Raw genomic sequence first — 18490 nt, forward strand, 5'->3', positions numbered from 1 at the left:
ACGCCATTCTCCTGCCTCAGCCTCCTGAGTAGCTGGGACTACAGCCTCCCGCCACCTCGCCGGGCTAGTTTTTTGTATTTTTTAGTAGAGACGGGGTTTCACCGGGTTAGCCAGGATGGTCTCGATCTGCTGACCTTGTGATCCGCCCGTCTCGGCCTCCCAAAGTGCTGGGATTACAGGCTTGAGCCACCGCGCCCGGCCGGTCTATCTTCTTTATGCTTTTCTCGACACGTTCTGGTCTCCAGCTTCCCTCACTATGAGAACGCAGCACCTAACACAATACACGAGGCGTGTGAGCATGGACCACATGTCCTCCCAAGGCCTCCGGTCACCAGCAGGCTGTGGGCAGCGGAGTCTGGAGGACTCGAAAGCTACACGAGGGTATTTTACTGCATGAGGGGCTGGAGCCCTAAACCCCACCCTGCTCAAGGGTCAGCTGTACAAAAATCACTTATGTGCACACGTCGCTGAATTCTACCGAATGTGGATTATGTTTCGACCAAAAAAAGTGGCTCATGCTCTGAGGACCATACCCAAATAAGGCTGGTAAGAGAACAGTGAGCAGGGTCAGTGTGATGGGATCGTTAATTTTTTTTTTTTTTTTTTTTTTTTTGAGAGGGAGTCTCGCTCTGTCACCCAGGCCACGGGCGAGGTCCAAGGGGCAGCGGAGGTCCCTGACCACTTCCAACAGGACAGCCATGGTACACCCAGGACGCAGGCAGCGAATCCCACACAGCACCCCTCTCCGCAGCGTACAGGCCTGACCAGCGTGATGGCACGGCATGTACACACCTGTGCGGACGCCGCCAGGGCACACGCACACCACCCCTGAGGCCACAAGCCTCGGCCCAGCCCACCTGCAGGCTCCAGGGCTCTGGCTGGAACCCCCTCAGCGCACCCACCCTCAGAGGAACTCAAAGGCACACCCAGCAAGTCAGAGGCAGACACGGGCCAGGCCCTGTCCTCATGCTGGTCCCGTCCTGGGAACTGACCGCAGGCAGAGCCTGGGCATCGGCGCCAGCCGCCCGGCCCCACGACCACTGGAGCAGAAGCCTGAGGGGCACAGCCGCCGCAGACAGGACAAGCCCTCACACACTTGCCATCCTTCTTGGGGATGGAGGTCAGATGGGAAGGGGCAGAGGTCATCGCAGATGACATGAGCATCCTGGAGTCACCGGGGAAACAAAGTCCCTAAGGAGGGCGGGTCCCGCCGGCAACACAGCCCACAGCACCATGGCCAAGGGGGCAGAACTGGCCATGAGGCCTCACAGGCGGGGACTCTGTCCACGAATCCAGACCAGGACTTGGGGTGCCTCACTCCAGAGGGTGAAAGTTTCCAGATAATTGAAGGATTACCTTGAAGCACAACTTTCTTCAAGGATCCAAAGGGCAATCACGCATCAACGAAACATCGCTGGAGACAACAAAAAACCTCTTAGATTTCCTCTGCCTTTTACATAGCAACAGGGCTGGGCGCAGGGGCTCACGCCTATAATCCCAGCTATGTGGGAGGCTGAAGCGGGTGGATCACCTGAGGTCAGGAGTTCAAGACCAGCTTGGCCAACATGGAGAAACCCCGTCTCTACTGAAAATACAAAAACTAGTCGGGTGCGGTGGCGCTTCCCAGCTACTCAGGAGGCTGATGTGGGACAATCGCTTGAATGCAAAAGGCAGAGGTGGCAGTGAGCCAAGATCGCGCCACTGCACTCCAGCATGGGCTACAGAATGAGACTCCGCCTCAAAAAAATAAATAAATAGGCCAGGCGCGGTGGCTCACAAGGTCAGTAGTTTGAGACCAGCCTGACCAACATGGTGAAACCCCATCTTTACTAAAAAATACAAAAAAATGAGCCAGGAGTGGTGGTGCACGTCATCTCAGATACTCAGGAGGTTGAGGCAGGAGAATCGCTTGAACCCAGGAGGCAGAGGTTGCAGTGAGCTGAGATCGTGCCACTGCACTCCAGCCTGGGCAACAGAGCGAGACTCCATCTCTAAATAAATAAATGAATAAATAGCGATGGGCCCGCCCTGGTCTGGGACCCCCGAGCCTCATTCTGGTGTTCCTAGCCCCTCACTTTGAGCCCTCGCTGAGGTGGCACAAAGGGATACGCCCCACCCCGCCAGGCTAGTCCAGTTCCTGGACAGACCCATCCAGCAGACGGCTGCATCCATGTGCCAGTCACAGGGACAGCACAGTCCCCTGGACCCAGAGCCGGTAGAGAGGATGGGGAAGGTGGTGAGGCCCATCCTCTGCCCGCAGGGCCACCACCCCTCGCTGTCACTGCTCCCACTGGCACAGCGGGTAACCAGAGGAGCACAGGTGTGGGAGTCAGTAACCACCACTTCCTCCTCTACCCAAGGAGGCCAAGTAGGCCTCAACTTCCTCATCTGTAAAATGGGCGCTCCACCCACTTCCCAGGAAGCCCCAGAGCACCGGCCCCACGAGAACTTCAGAATGAGGAAGAGGCAGACGCGGAGCCTCCCAACCTGGGGAGCCTCCAGACTGCAGGCCTCACTCAGACGGCCTTGTCCAGAGGCCGCCAACCAACAGGTTCTCTCGCGTGGCTGCCAGCAGAGCATCCGCAGATCTGTGGGGCGGGGGAGGCAGACCTGGCATGCCTAACACCAGAGCTCGATCCAGCACGCGCGCAGCCACTGAGCCGTAGCTGGACACGGGACTTGAGGCTGACCTGAGGACAAAGCCCACAGCTGCCCGCCACCACCGCAACACTAACCAGGACTCGGGCCAGGGCCTCCTTCACATAGGCCCTGTGTCCTCTGGGTTCAGAGAAAGTCAGCCAGCCCCACACGCCAGCCTGCCCACTGCCACCCGAGGCCCGCAGCCCCTGCCAGTCTGTGACCGGCCCTGGGCCTCAACAGCACCCAGAGCGCTGTCTCCACCCACCACCTGCCCTCCGCCAGGCCTCAGTCAAGGCCTTGACGGACCATGAGCCCCCGGGGGGCTGAGGCAGCTCGATGGGGATGCAGAAAGGAGGCAACATCACTCCAGATACCCCAGGGCAATCCCGACTGTCCCTAAGCTCAGCTTCGGTCTGTCCCAGTGGCTCTGCAGACACATCTGCTGGGGGGCTAGGGCCTGCCTCTCGGGCTTGCACTGACCCCCCCAACCAGTCCCCACAGATACAGTGTCCCCCCACCGTGCCTGGCACACCAACAGGACTACCCCAATCCCCAAATTAATGGCTGGTGTACTGGCTTCCCCTAAGCTTGCAATGAGCAACAGGAACTTTCAATTAAAAAAACCCTCACCTACTTCCTTTGTAGCCCAGAGTAATTACTGTATCATTAAAAAGGAGGCGAAGAAGAAAAGAAGAAACCCGAATCAGCAATTCCACAAAATCCATCTGCACCAAGTGCTGCACCATCACAGGCCGTCCTGCAAACGGCCTGGCTCCCGGATCTGCCCAGAGTCCAGGCACTGAGGTGCTGGTCCCTCATCCCCTTCAGAGGAACTAGACAGGATCGAATCAGACAGGAAGCCCCTTTACACACAAGGAGGTCCGACCGCACTACAGACCAGTTGGGGTTTTGCCTCCCACCGGGGTGAAGGGAACAGAGACAGCTCCTCTGACATCTCACCCCATTTGCCCGCCGCACAGTCCTGCAGAACATAGGGGTGGCCTCTCACCCCCAGACCTGGCCCTTCCACTGGGACCCTGTCCAGACCCCGCTCCCCTGCATGCAGGTCTCCAGTTCCCTCCCATCTGTGCAGGAGCGGCTCTCAGAGCTCACCGTGGGGGGCTGAGCAAAACACTCTGGGCCCTAGAGACGTCAAGGCAGGCGTGCGCGTGCCTGCACACACTCCCAGGACTGCGTGCCTGGGAAACTCATCAGTCAGCACGGCCCAGAGCGTTTCAGAGCGTTTCGTTTTGGTAGAGATACAGGAGAAAACAAAACAAAGTACCGGTGACAACCGCGAACTTCCCCCTTGCAAACCTGGGGGCCCTGTCACACAGTCTGTCCTCTGCACAGAGGCACCCCAGGCTGGGCCGGGCTGTGCAGGGCAGAGTGGCCCAGGGTGCTTCCATCCCCAGCTGCCACCCAACCCCCAGTCCCCTCCCTAATCCGAGCTCCTTTCCGCGGAGGGACGCCTGGGTTTTCCCTCCAGATGGGAGCCTTTGTACCTTCCTTCTCAGCTCCCTCACCCACGAACTACCAGGGCCTCCGGGAACCAGGAAACACCAAGGAGGCTCCAGCACGTCCTGGGGTGGGGAGGCAGAGCCCCACCACATGGCCGTGTGGACGGCCCCGGAGCCCTGGGCCACACGGTGGAGCATAACGGGGAGAAGATGCTGGACTCCACCTACACAGACAACCCTCCGGCCCGCTTCCTACAAACAATGCCATCCGGAGGCCACAGGAATAAGAACCAGATGTCCCAAAGCCATTCTGGCTCAAGACGCAACAGTCCCCGAATGTCCTCACAGCCCCCACACCCCCCAACGGGAAAGTCTTCCCGTACGAAAGTTGGGAGAGAGAAGCCAGGCGGGGATCGGGGATCGGTGAGGCCACCGCAGGCCCTGTTCAGACATCTCACCCTCCCTCCCTGATCCGTGCGTTTCCGGAAAACAAAGCCGGTGGCCACAGCGGAAGGGGGAGGGGGCAGCGAGCCCAGCCGGGAGTTCCCAGGCAGTGCCGCAACAGGTCCCTGCGGATCAGACCACCTTCTTCTCCCCACCATTCCCCTGCTCTCCCCCCTCAAGAGCTTTAGGACCACAAAGTGAGGACTGGGACACAGCTGCGTGGGGAGGGGCCAGGCCAAGACAGGAGTAGGCAATGGGGCCAGGTGGGAAGGGGCCTGCAGACCAGAACGCGGGGAGGCATAAGGGACACGGGTGAGTGGGCGGTGGGCTTGAGCCCTGGGTGGGGGAAGAAAACGGGAGGTGGGGTGCGGACTAAAAGCTCAGCGGAGGGCAGGGGAGTTGGAGCACGGCAGTCACCGGGGTGCACAGTGGGGAGTCACTGGAGCGGCGGGGGCAGGGTCTGGAGTGTGAGGGTCACTGGGGAGGCAGACTCCTGAGTGTGGAGGTCAGCGTGGGGCTGTGTCTGGAGGTCCTGAGCGCGGGTTCAGAGGGGTTGGGGGCGCTGGGGTCCCGACTGAAGGGTCAGCGAGGAGTTGCGGTGGTGGGGCCCCGAGTGTGGGGGGTCAGCGTGGAGGGCGGTTAGACAGGGTGGGGGGCGCTGGGGTCCGGAGTGCGGGGTCGGCAGGGCGCAGGAGGGGGGCAATGAACCCTGAGTGTGGGGGCGGGGGCGCCAGGGGTCACTGGGGGCGCCGACGGCCAGGGAGCAGGGGGTGTGGGGGCCGGTGCGGGCGCGCGCGTCGTTACCTTGGCTCCGCCGTGGCCGGGCCCGCGGGCAGTGTCTGGGCGGCCGGCCCGGCTTCAGCAGCGCAGCGCGGACCCCCGCTCCGGACCCCGCGCCCGCTCGCGCTCCGGCTCCGGTGCCCGCTCGGGCCCCCGCTCCGGCTCCCGCGCCGCCTGGGCCGGCCTCCGCATGTTCGGGACTGGAGGCGCCGGGCTCGCCGCGCTCCGCCGCGCCCGCTCCGGGGCCCGCGCGCCTTACGCCGCCAGCGTCGGCCAGCGGGGGGCGGCGGCCATACGCGCCCCACTGCGCAGCCGCGGCGCCGGGGGCGCGCGCCGCAGACGTCACAGCGCAGGGCGGGGCCAACGCCCGGCCGGGCGTCTCTCGCGCCGCTTTGCGACAACGGATGGCGCCGCGCGACGGCCACCGCGCTTTGCGGCCTCTACAAGGCCGCTGGCCCGCTGACCGCGGGGTACACCGAAAGCGCGTGGCCGCGGGGGCGCGCGCGGGCAGCGAAGGGAGTCGAACGGTTTCCACACCCTCCCGGAGGCGGAGCTTCCGCCGCCCGCCCATCCCCGCCCGCTGTTGCCATGGCGACGCGTGGCTGGTCGCCCTGGCACCGCCCGCCGCCTTGTGTGTTACGTCACAGTCTCGCCACCTGACGTCACGGACGGGCGGCGCCGCGGGGCGTTCCGTGCGTGGGGCGGTGGCGGGCGCGGCGCGCGAGGCCGCGAGGTTTCCGGGGCAGGCGCTGGAAGAGGCGGCTGGCCAGGAAATGAGCTGGTTAAGGGCAAGAGGGTTTTTCCATCTGACTTTCCTGAGCCAGGAGGGGAAAAAGTTCTAGAATAACTGCTCCGCGTCCAGGGGGAGAAAAGCGGTGGCCTGGGTGCCCCTCCTCCTCCACCGTGACATCAGCAAGGAGCAGAGAGGAAGTGGCCCCGGGCCCGCGGCCGGCACCTGGTCAAGTGCACTGCGGGGTCTGCCAAGCCTAGCACGGGCCGCTCCCCTGGGGCTCTGCGCATGGAGCCGACTCTGCTTACGCTGCCTGCCTTCGAGCCTGCACCGAGGAAGAAACGTGGGGAGGGGACCCATAGGCCAAGGCTCCGCTCAGTGAGGCCCTGTTCCACCCCATGACAGGGCCTGGAAGGGAACGGGCAGCTGCAGAAGTGGTTTCCGGCCTCCCCACATCTCCCACGCACCTCCCGGTGGGGGCATTTTTAAAGTCGGAGGAGACACATTCATTCAAATATGTATTAAGTGCCTGCCAGCGGCTCTGAGAATAGAACAGTGAGCTAGACTCTTGGCATCGTTTCCTAGGGAGTCCTTGGTTCTAGGGGAAGGAGAGAGCCCTATGTGGTGATTTCAGATGACGTTATAAGGTGGGGTGTGGGGCGGGCGCGGAGCCTCACGCCTGTAATGCCAGCGCTTTGTGAGGCTGAGGGAGGAGGAGGCTTGGTTGAGCCCAGGAGTTCAAGACCAGCCTAAGTAAGAGAGACCCTGTCTCTACAAAAAATAAAATGAGCGGAACGTGGTGATGCAATCCTGTGGCCCCAGCTACTTGGGAGCCTGAGGCAGGAGGATTGCTTTGGCCAGGACATCGAGGCTGCAGTGGGCTGTGATTGCACCACTGCACTCTAGCCTGCCTGACAGAGCAAGACTGCCTTAAAAAATAATAAGGCCAAGGCCGGGCGCGGTGGCTCACGCCTGTAATCCCAGCACTTTGGGAAGGCAAGGTAGGTGGATCACCTGAGGTCAGGAATTGGAGACCGGCCTGACAAACATGGAGAAACCCCTTCTCTACTAAAAATACAAAACTTAGGCGGGTGTGGTGGTGGGGACTGTAATGCCAACTAGTCTGGAGGCTGAGGCAGGAGAATTGCTTGAACCTGGGAGGCGGAGGTTGCAGTGAGCCGAGATTGCACCATTGCACTCCAGCCTGGGCAACACAGCGAGACTCCATCTCTCTCTCTCTCTATATATATATATGTGTGTGTGTATATATATGTGTGTGTGTGTATATATATATAAAAACAACAAATGAAATCCCAGCACTTTGGGAGGCTGAGGCAGGTGCATCACTTGAGCCCAGGAGTTGGAGACTAGCCTGGGCAACATGGCAAAACCCTGTCTCTACTAAAAATACAAAAATTAGCCAGCAGTGGTGGCCGGTGCCTGTAATCCCAGCTACTGGGGAGGCTGAGGCTGGAGAATCACTTGAACCTAGGAGGTGGAAGTTGCAGTGAGCCAGGATCAAGACTCCGTCGCAAAAAAAAAAAAAAATAGCTGTGATTGAGCCGCTGTACTCCAACTTGGGCGATAAAGCCAGACTGCGTCTCAAAAAAGTAATTTTTTTTTTTTTTGAGACAGTCTTGCTCTGTCACCCAAGCCGGAGTGCAGTGGCACAATCTTGGCTCACTGCAACCTCCGCCTCCTGGGTTCAAGCAATTCTGCCTCAACCTCCTGAGTAGCTGGGATTACAGGTGCCCACCACAGTGCCTGGTTAATTTTTGTATTTTTAGTAGTGTAGGCCAGGCTGATCTTGAACTCCTGACCTCAAGTGATCCTCCCGCCTTGCCCTCCCAAAGTGCTAGGATTACAGGTGTGAGCCACCATTCCCAACCATTAATAAGAATTTTTTAAAAATAAGATGAGGCCGGGCGCGGTGGCTCAAGCCTGTAATCCCAGCACTTTGGGAGGCTGAGACGGGCGGATCACGAGGTCAGGAGATCGAGACCATCCTGGCTAATATGGTGAAACCCCGTCTCTACTAAAAATACAAAAAACTAGCCGGGCGAGGTGGTGGGCGCCAGTAGTCCCAGCTACTCGGGAGGCTGAGGCAGGAGAATGGCGTAAACCCGGGAGGCGGAGCTTGCAGTGAGCTGAGATCCGGCCACTGCACTCCAGCCTGGGCGACAAAGCGAGACTCCGTCTCAAAAAAAAAAAAAAAAATAAGATGCTACGCCAGGCACGGTGGCTCACGCCTGTAATTCCAGCACTTTAGGAAGCCGAGGCCCGTGGATCACATCACAAGGTCAGGAGTTCAAGACCAGCCTGGCTAAGATGGTGAAACCTCGACTCTACCAAAAATACAAAAATTGGGGCCGGGCGCGGTGGCTCAAGCCTGTAATCCCAGCACTTTGGGAGGCCGAGACGGGCGGATCATGAGGTCAGGAGATCGAGACCATCCTGGCTAACACGGTGAAACCCTGTCTCTACTAAAAAATACAAAAAGCTAGCTGGAGGAGGTGGGGGGCGCCTGTAGTCCCAGCTACATGGGAGGCTGAGGCAGGAGAATTGCGTAAAACCTGGGAGGTGGAGCTTGCAGTGAGCTGAGATCCGGCCACTGCACTCTAGCCCCAGTGACAGAGCAAGACTCCGTCTCAAAAAAAAAAAAAAAAAAAAAAAACTTAGCCAGGCATGGTGGCGGGTGCCTGTAATCCCAGCTTCTCTGGAGGCTGAGGCAGGAGAATTGCTTGAACCCGGGAGGCAGAGGTTGCAGTGAGCCAAGATCATGGCACTGCATGCCAGCCTGGGCAACAGAGCGAAACTCCATCTCAAAAAAAAGAAAAGAAAAAGTAAAAATAGGCCGGGCACGGTGGCTCACGCCTGTAATCCCAGCACTTTGGGAGGCCGAGGTGGGAGTATCACGAGGTCAGGAGATCAAGACCATCCTGGCTAACGTGGTGAAACCCCATCTCTACTAAAAAAAAAAAAATACAAAAAATTAGCCAGGCATGGTGGCAGGCGCCTGTAGTCCCAGCTACTTGGGAGGCTGAGGCAGGAGAATGGCGTGAACCAGGGAGGTGGAGCTTACAGTGAGCCGAGATCATGCCACTGCACCTCCAGCTTGGGCAACAGAGCGGGACTCCGTCTCAAAATAAAATAAAATAAAAATAGAAAATGAGGGCTGGGTGCAGTGACTCACGCCTGTAATTACAGCACTTTGGGAGGCCAAGGCGGGCAGATCACGACGTCAAGAGATTGAGACCATCCTGGCCAACATGGTAAAACCCCGTCTCTACTAAAAATACAAAAATTAGCCAGGTGTGGTGGCAGGCGCCTGTAGTCCCAGCTACTCAGGAGGCTGAGGCAAGAGAATCACTTGAACCCGGGAGGCGGAGGTTGCAGTGAGCCAAGATTGCGCCACTGCATTCCAGCCTGGCAACAGAGCGAGACTTGGTCTTTTTAAAAAAAAAAAAAAAAAGCTATGTGGTGGGCCGGGCACGGTGGCTCATGCCTATAATCCCAGCACTTTGGGAGGTCAAGGCGGGCAGATCACCTGAGGTCAGGAGTTCAAGATCAGCCTGGTCAACATGGTTGGCGAAACCCCATCTCTACTAAAAATACAAAAATAAGCCAGGTGTGGTGGCGCACACCTGTAGTCCCAGCTACTCCGGCAGCTGAGGCAGGAGACTCGCTTGAACCCAGGAGGTGGAGGTTGCAGTGAGCCAAGATCACATCACTGCACTCCAGCCTGGTCAGCAGAGTGAGACTCCGTCTCAAAAAAAAACAAAACACAAAAAAAGATGGTATGTGGCACAGTGCCTGAGGGAGAGAGACCTTCTCTGGCGGGATGGTGAGGGAAGGCCGAACCCTAAAGGCTCAAAACCAGATGTGATAAGCTTGGGAGGAAGATTTTATCATCTCCTATGACAGTCCTGTGCTATTGTTATAGCCAGATAGGAATGCAAAGAAAAATGAAGAATTCCACCAGAACGGGGGGGGCCGAATGGCAGCGTTGTCAGGGCTACACTGAGCCCTGTGAGATGCCCGTTATGGCTCCTGTCCGGCAGCAATGTGAGAGGCAGGCAGGCCTCACGGCACCCCCGTGCTCCGTCAGTCCAGGGGGAATGTGACTCCTTGGAGAAGTGCCAGCAACTGCCCTGCTATCCTTTGCCACCGCATCAGGGTCCCCTCTGCCCGGATCCCTGCTGTGAAGGGCTGTGTTTGTTTCATGTCAGTCTCCTCCAGCCACGCCCATAGGACCCAGCGGAAGGGCTGGCACACAGTAGGCACTCAGTCTGAATGCGGTGGCCATACGTGGTGAAAGAATGAACTCCACAGACCTCCCAGAATTTTCAGAACCCAGATTCTGTTTCCTCAGACTTGCCTGCCCCGTCTCTCTTCTCTCCCACTCTTTTATTTCCGAGACAGGGCCTCATTCTGTTGCCTGGCTGGAGTGCAGTGGTGCCACAGTCACTACTCCCTGCAGACTCGACCTCCCAGGCCCAAGCAATCCTCCTACCACAGCCTCCCAAGTAGCTGGGACCACAGGTGCACACCACCATGACTGGCTAATTTTTAAATTTTTTGTATAGACAGGGGTGTCTCTATGTTGAACAGGCTGGTCTCAAACTCCTGGCTTCAAGTAATCCTCCCACCTTGGCCTCCCAACATGCTGGGATTATAGGAGCCCAGGCTGGAGTGCAGTGGCACGATCTTGGCTCACTGCAACCTCCCCCTCCCAGGTTCAAGGCATTCTCCTGGCTCAGCCTCCTGAGTAGCTGGGATTACAGGCACGCACCATCACGCCTGGGTAATTTTTGTATTTTTAGTAGAGACGGGGTTTCACCATGTTAGCCAGACTGGTCTCGAACTCCTAACCTCAGGTGATCCACCTGCCTTGGCCTTCCAAAGTGCTGGGATTACAGGCATGAGCCACCGTGTCCAGCTGTCCAGCTTCTCTCCCATTCTTGACTTTCAGGAATACCTGTTCTTAAACTCTTACTCCCCATCTGGGGTTCGGGGCATGGGAACTGTTGCCTCTCCTTCAGAGGTATGTATACCTTAGTGCTGAGTTCTGGCTGTGTCCCTGTAAAAGAGTATAACTGAATGGCTGGGCGCGGTGGCTGACGCCTGTAATCCCAGCACTTTGGGAGGCCGAGGCGGATGGATCACCTTAGGTCGGGAGTTCAAGACCAGCCTGACGAACATGGAGAAACCCCGTCTCTACTAAAAATACAAAATTAGCTGGGCGTGGTGGCGCATGCCGGTAATCCCAGCAACTAGGGAGGCTGAGGCAGGAGAATCGCTTGAATCTGGGAGGCGCAGGTTGTGGTGAGCCGAGGTCCCCATTGCACTCCAGCCTGGGCAACAAGATGGAAACTCTGTCTCAGAAAAAAAAAAAAAAAAAAAAAAAAAAAAAAAGGAGAAAGAATCCAGACAGCGAGGCCCAGGCTGGGGCTGAGCTAGCCAGAAGCTGTGTGACTGTGAGTAGCTCATTCACATTCTTCTCTAGCCTCCTCACCTTTGTGTGTAAATTAGGGCTAACGATAGCTCCCACAGGTATCATGAATGAAAAATTGCCAGCATAGGACTTTTAGCCTCAAATAAACCTATTTCTAATCATTTGGGATAGTTTGAGACAGAATCTCGCTACGATGCCCAGGCTGGAGTGCAGTGGCGGGATCTCGGCTCACTGCAACCTCCATCTCCCGGTTCAAGCAATTCTCCTGCCTCAGCCTCCCAAGTAGTTGAGATTACAGGCACCTGCCATCATACCTGGCCAATTTTTGTATTTTTAATAGAGATAGGGTTTCACCATGTTGGCCAGGCTGGTCTAGAATGCCTAACCTCAGGTGATCCACCCACCTCGGCCTCCCAAAGTGTTGGGATTACAGGCGTGAGCCACCACGCCCGGCTTTATTTATTTTATTTTTTGAGATGCAGTCTTGATCTGTTGCCCAGGCTGGAGTGCAGTGGTACAATCTCTGCTCACTGCAACCTCCGTCTCCCGGGTCCAAGCAATTGTCCTGCCTCAGCCTCCCAAGTAGCTGGGACTACAGGCACACGCCACCACACCCAGCTAATTTTGGTATTTTTAGTAGAGAGGGGGTTTCACCGTGTTAGCCAGGATGGTATTGATCTCCTGACCTCGTGATCTACCCGCCTCAGCCTCCCAAAGTGCTGGGATTACAGGCGTGAGCCACCACACCCGGCATTTTTTTTTTTTTTTTTTTTAATAGAGATGGGCTTTTACCATATTGCCCAGACTAGTCTCAACCTCCTGGCCTTAAGCAATCCTCCTACCTCAGCCTCCCAAAAAACTGGGATTCCACGTGTGAGCCACGGTGGCCAAGCTCACTTTCTCGTTTTTAATCCACTTGAAATGTGGTCCACGTGTTCCTGATTCATTTCAGCTTTAATCATGAGGACATCATTGGGGACAGCTGGTGGAGGGGGCGGACCAGCCCCTTTGAGGGTCTTTTATTTATTTATTTATTTATTTATTTATTTGGAGACAGAGTTTCGCTCTGTTGCCCAGCCTGGAGCACAGTGGCGTGCTCTCAGCTCATTTCAACTCCACCTCACGGGTTCAAGTGATTCTCCTCCCTCAGCCTCCTGAGTAGCTGGGATTACAGGTGCCCGCCACCACACCTGGCTGATTTTTGTACCTTTAGTAGAGATGGGGTTTCACATGTTGGCCAGGCTGGTCTCGAACTCCTGACCTCAGGTGATCCGCCCGCCTTGGCCTCCCAAAGTGCTGGGATTACAGGTGTGAGCCACCGTGCCCGGCCAGGTCTTTATTTTGAGACAGGGTCTGACTTTGTCACCCAGGCTGGAGTGCAGTGGCCCAGTCTCGGCTCACTACAGCCTCTACCTCCCCAGGCTCAAGCAATCTTCCCACCTAAGCCTCTTGAGTAGCTGGGATCACAGACACGCGCCACCATGCCTGGCTAATTTTTTGTAGAGACAGGGTTTCGCTATGTTCCCCAGGCTGGTCCTCCAACTCCTGAGCTCAAGCAATGTACCCACCTCGGCCTCCTAACGTGCTGGGATTACAGGCGTGAGCCAATGCACCTGCCACTCTCTGGCAGTCTTAATCTAATAAGAACATTATAAAGATAACAACTTGTCCACGCCCATCCTACCCTCTAGAGAGAAAATCTCCTAGCGTCCCAGTAAATCCCAGACAGCTGTAGGTTTGGGGGAGGAGACAGGAAGGAAGCACCCCCTTCTGTTCTATTCCTATACTCACATAAGAGGCGTTCACGCTTGTAATCCCAGCATTTAGGGAGGCCGAAGTGGGAGGATCCCATATGACCGAGTGTTCCAGATCAGCCTTAGTGAGGCTAAGAATACAGAGGGCCAGGCGCGGTGGCTCACGCCTGTAATCCCAGCACTTTGGGAGGCCAAGGCGGGCGGATCACGAGATCAGGAGATCGAGACCATCCTGGCTAACACAGTGAAACCCCGTCTGTACTAAAAATACAAAAAAATTAAATTAACCAGGCGTGGTGGCGGGCACCTATAGTCCCAGCTACTCGGGAGGCTGAGGCAGGAGAATGGCGTGAACCCGGGAGGCGGAGATGCAGTGAGCCAAGATCGTGCCACTGCACTCCAGCCTGGGCAACAGAGAGAGATTCTGTCTCAAAAAAAAAAAAAAAAAAAAAGCCGGGTGTGGTGACTCGCACCTGTAGTCCCAGCTACTCCAGAGGCTGGGGCGGGAGGACTGCTTGAGCCAGGAGGTTGAGGCTGTCGTGCACCATGATTGCACCTGTGAATAGCCACTGCACCCCCAGCCTGGGCAACATAGCAAGACCTCATCTCTGGAAAGAAAGGAAGAAAAATAGGCTGGGCACGGTGGCTTACGGGGTCAAGAGATCGAGACCATCTCTCCAACATGGTGAAACCCTGTCTCTACTAAAAATACAAAAATTAGCCAGCTGTGGTGTTGGGCACCTGTCATCCCAGCTACTCAGGAGGCTGAGGCAGGAGAATTGCTTGAACCTGGGAGGTGGAGGTTGCAGTGAGCAGAGATCGCACCACTGCACTCTAGCCTGGCGACAGAGCGAGACTGTGTCTCAAAAAAAAAAAAGAAAGAAACAAAAATAAAGAAAAAGAAGGCAGGAAGGAGAAGGGAGAAAGGACAAAGAAGGAGGAGGAGGAAGAGGAGAAAGAAAAAATGAAATAGTCTCAAATGAGATTGATGGCCTCTTCTACGATGTGAGGACCTGGTGAGAAGGCATCCTGTATAAAGAACAGGCCCATAGCAGGGCATGGCGGCTCATGCCTGTAATTCTAGCACCTTGTAAGGCTGAACTGGGAGGATCGAGATGGAAGGATCGCTTGAGCCCAGGAGGCAGAGGCTGCAGTGAGCTGAGATCACGCCTTTAGCCTGGGCGACAGAGTGGGACCCTGTCTCATAAAAACAAAAACGAACAAAACAAAACAAAAAGCCAGGTGCAATGGCTCACACCTGTCATCCCAGCACTTTGGGAGGCCGAGGCGGGCGGATCACCTGAGGTCAGTAGTTCAAGAGGAGCCTGGCCAACGTGGTGAAACCCCGTCTCTACAAAAAATGCAAAAATTAGCCAGGCTTGGTGGTGGACGCCTGTAATCTCAGCTACTCAGCAGGATGAGGCAGAAGAATTGCTTGAACCTGGGAGGCAGAGGTTGCAGTGAGTCAAGATTGTACCACTACACTCTAACCTTATAAAAAAAAAAAAAAGGCCGGGCGCAGTGGCTCAAGCCTGTAATCCCAGCACTTTGGGAGGCCGAGGCGGGTGGATCACGAGGTCAGGAGATTGAGACCATCCTGGCTAACACGGTGAAACCCCGTCTCTACTAAAAAAATACAAAAAACTAGCCGGGCGAGGCGGCGGGCGCCTGTAGTCCCAGATACTCGGGAGGCTGAGGCAGGAGAATGGCGTAAACCCGGGAGGCGGAGCTTGCAGTGAGCTGAGATCCGGCCACTGCACTCCAGCCTGGGCAACAGAGCGAGACTCCGTCTCAAAAAAAAAAAAAAAAAATGACAAACACAGGCCCTCAGCAGATACCAAAGCTGCCCACACCCTGGTCAGGAACCTCCAGACTCTCCAGAGCCGTGAGAAGTAAATTTCTGTTGCGTCTAAGCTGCCCCACTACAGGATTTTGTTACAGATGCCACTACCCCGACAGCCCCACATCCTCCGCCCGGGAAGCGCTTCTCCCACTCTCGCCCCATTCATCCTTGAAGGCCCAGCCTCAGGGTCGCCGCCTCTGGGAAGCCTTCTGGAAGCTTCTCTCCCCTTGCTCACCTCTTGGTCCTGCCGCATGTTATGACTGGAGGTGTCCCCACAGCCCTGTGGCCTGGGGCCCTCTCAGGGCCACTCATTCTGAGGCCGGGTTGGCTGGAGAGTCAGGAGCTCAGGGGCAGGGGCCAGACTCACGCCTTGCAGGAAGGAAAGCTGGGTCCTTTTGCTGAGGCCGTCGCGGGCTTGTGCCTCCAGCCCCGTGTCTTCTTCCTGCCGTCCACCCTGGGCCTCCATTCCCCTTCCAACCCCAGGAGGAGGAGTGCATGGGGCCCTAGGCGGCCATGGAGCCCGGACGAGGAGGCACCCTGAGTCCTGAGGTCACCTGTGGAGCGGGTCCTGTGGAGCTGCCTGCGTTGCCGGCCTGGAGCAAGAAGTAAATGTCCTCTGTGCCGGAGCCTGCGTGCCCGACAGGTCTGTTTGTTACAACAGCTGGGCCTTATCAGTAACGTGCTAACACACAGGTGTAGCCCGTCGCAGATGCTGAGCTGTGGGACTCACCGGTCGGGCGGCGCCGCCTTCAGACATGGCTGCAACCAGGGATGACCATTCTCCTTGTCTCCCTCTGTCTGTTTCTAGGCCTATCTCTAGGCCTCCTCCGTATCTGTCTCTGTGTCTCTCTTTTTTTTGAGATGGAGTCTTGCTCTATTGCCCAGGCTGGAGCGCTCGCCGTCTGTCTATGTCTCTGTCTCTCCCTGTCTCTGTCTCTCTTTGTCTCGGTGTCTCTCCCTTTCTCTTCCTCTCTCTCTCTGTCTCTCCCTCCCTATCTCTTTTTTTTTTTTTTTTTTTTGAGACGGAGTCTCGCTCTGTCGCCCAGGCTGCAGTGCAGTGGCCGGATCTCAGCTCACTGAAAGCTCCGCCTCCCGGGTTCCCGCCATTCTCCTGCCTCAGCCTCCCGAGTAGCTGGGACTACAGGCGCCGCCACCTCGCCCGGCTAGTTTTTTGTATTTTTAGTAGAGACGGGGTTTCACCGTGTTAGCCAGGATGGTCTCGATCTCCTGACCTCGTGATCCGCCCGTCTCGGCCTCCCAAAGTGCTGGGATTACAGGCTTGAGCCACCGCGCCCGGCCTACCTTTCCCTCTCTCTCTCTGTCTCTGTCTGTCCCTCTCTCTCTCTTTCTGTCTCACCTTTCCCTCTCTCTCTTCCTGTCTATATCTCTCTCGGTCTCTACCTTTCCCTCTCTCTCTCTTCCTCTCTTTTTCTCTCCGTCTCTGCGCCTTGGCTTCATTCTTTCACTCCAAGCTGCTTCCGTCCGTGGTGGCAGGTGTGGCTTAGTTTAGCAACCCCCCAAAAAAAACAGAGCTCTTGTCTCCCAGGATCGTTATAAAATCCCAGGAAAGTCTCTTATTATCTGGCATTGGCCCCTCCTGGACGACTGGCCGGGCCTGGTTCAGGCAACGTCCTGGTGACCAGAAGGCCAGGTTCCACGAGGAGCAGCGCCTTGGGAACACAGGGGTCAGGTGGGCCAGGTTCCCCACAGCAGGAGAAAGGGGAAGGATGCTGAGCAGATGACAACAGCTGCCTGCCACTTGGCGGCAGCGTTCAGAGCAGCTCTGATGACAAAAGGCTTTCCTGCCTGGAGTGGCTCACTGCCCAGCCTTGGCCCTGCCAGCCTCAGTGGCCTCCCTGCAAGGGGACAGTCCTGGCCGTCATCTCCAGGTCCAGCCCTGGAGAGCAGGGATCAAGTGACTCATGCCCTGGGCTGAAAATGTACATGACCTTGTAATTTTCCTGAATTTGCTCCAGGAACAAGAGACAAAGCTAATTCCCAGGAAGAAGAGGAGGGATCTGCCCTGTAGTTGCCCTTGAGCAGGTCCCTGGGCCTCAACCTCATCTGTAAAAGGATAGGGTTGGCCGGGGGCAGTGGCTCACACCTGTAATCCCAGCATTTTGGGAGACTGAGACGGGCAGATCACGAGGTCAGGAGATCGAGACCATCCTGGTTAACATGGTGAAACCCCATCTCTACTAAAAATACAAAAAAAAAAATTAGCCGGGCGTAGTGGCAGGCGCCTGTAGTCCCAGCTACTCGGGAGGCTGAGGCAGGAGAATGGCGTAAACCCGGGAGGCGGAGCTTGCAGTGAGCCGAGATGGGGCCACTGCACTCCAGCCTGGGCAACTAAGCAAGACTCCGTCTCAAAAAAAAAAAAAAAAAAAGATAGGGTTGAAGACAGACTGAACTGCCAAATCGGTTTCCTCCTGGTGCTGCTTGATTGATTGGTGATGTCTGCTTTGTGCACGGGAGGGAAGCAGTGTGGGCATCATTGGTTGATTGGTGATGTCTGCCGTGTGCACAAGAGGAAGGGCAGGACAAACAGCAGCGTTCCCCAGTCAACCAACATCACTGGTTGATTGGCGATGCCTACCCTGTGCACAGGAGGAAGGAGGGCAGGAGAAACATCATTCATTGATTAATTGGTGACGTCTGCCAATGTTGCCATGTTGGCCAGGTTGGTCTTGAATTCATGACCTCAGGTGATCCACCTGCTTCAGCCTCCCAAAGTGCTGGGTTTACAGGCTTGAACCACTGCGCCTGGCCTGATTCTACAACTTTTTTCTATTTCCTCATTTTAGATCATTCCAGAATTTTCTGGGAATTACACCCAACAGTCTCTGGTAGGGCATAAACACAGACTTGGGGGAAAAGAACATCAGTCTTTGCAGCCAGCTGCAGCACCCCTTCCCAGCTGAGAGGCTGGGGCTGCCCAGCACTGTGTTCCCATATGCAGCCCAGCCAACGGAAGGGGACGACGTCAGGAAGTTTTACTGAGTGAGGAAGCAGCAAAGAGCAGGGTCTACCCTCACCCCCACCAACCGCAGGGACAGAGCCTGGGGGCAGTGGGTGGCCCCGGAGCCAAGTTTGGGGCACTGGGATCCAGTCAGAGGATGGGTGACTCTGAGAGAAGTTTCTCTCCTTTGTCTACTTTCTCCGCTGTTCCAGAGAATGAAGGCTCATCCTGCAGCATACTTTGGGGGTACACGGCTGTGTGTTTGTGTGTCTGTGTGGGATGCTATATGTTGATGTTTGCATGTGTCTGTGTGTACCTCCATACATGAGTGTATATTTGTTTTGTGTGTCTGTGTATGATGTAACATGTTGGTGTGTGTGGATACGTGTCCATGCATTTGTATTTTGGGTTTTTTTTTTTGAGAT

At 56.4% G+C, this 18490-nt stretch overlaps 1 protein-coding gene across 1 annotated transcript in view; it reads right to left on the bottom strand.

Annotated features, from left to right (window-relative positions):
• Positions 1–5617, bottom strand: part of CSNK1G2 (casein kinase 1 gamma 2) — a 37256-nt gene extending 31639 nt beyond the window's left edge. Inside the window, exon 1 of the mRNA XM_050770558.1 lies at positions 5349–5617. The gene's annotated coding sequence lies outside the window, so the exon portion shown is untranslated. The remainder of the gene's footprint in view (positions 1–5348) is intronic.
• Between the last annotated feature and the right edge of the window lie 12873 nt (positions 5618–18490).

The sequence above is a fragment of the Macaca thibetana genome, chromosome 19 (assembly GCF_024542745.1).
Source record: "Macaca thibetana thibetana isolate TM-01 chromosome 19, ASM2454274v1, whole genome shotgun sequence".
NCBI classification, from domain to species: domain Eukaryota; kingdom Metazoa; phylum Chordata; class Mammalia; order Primates; family Cercopithecidae; genus Macaca; species Macaca thibetana.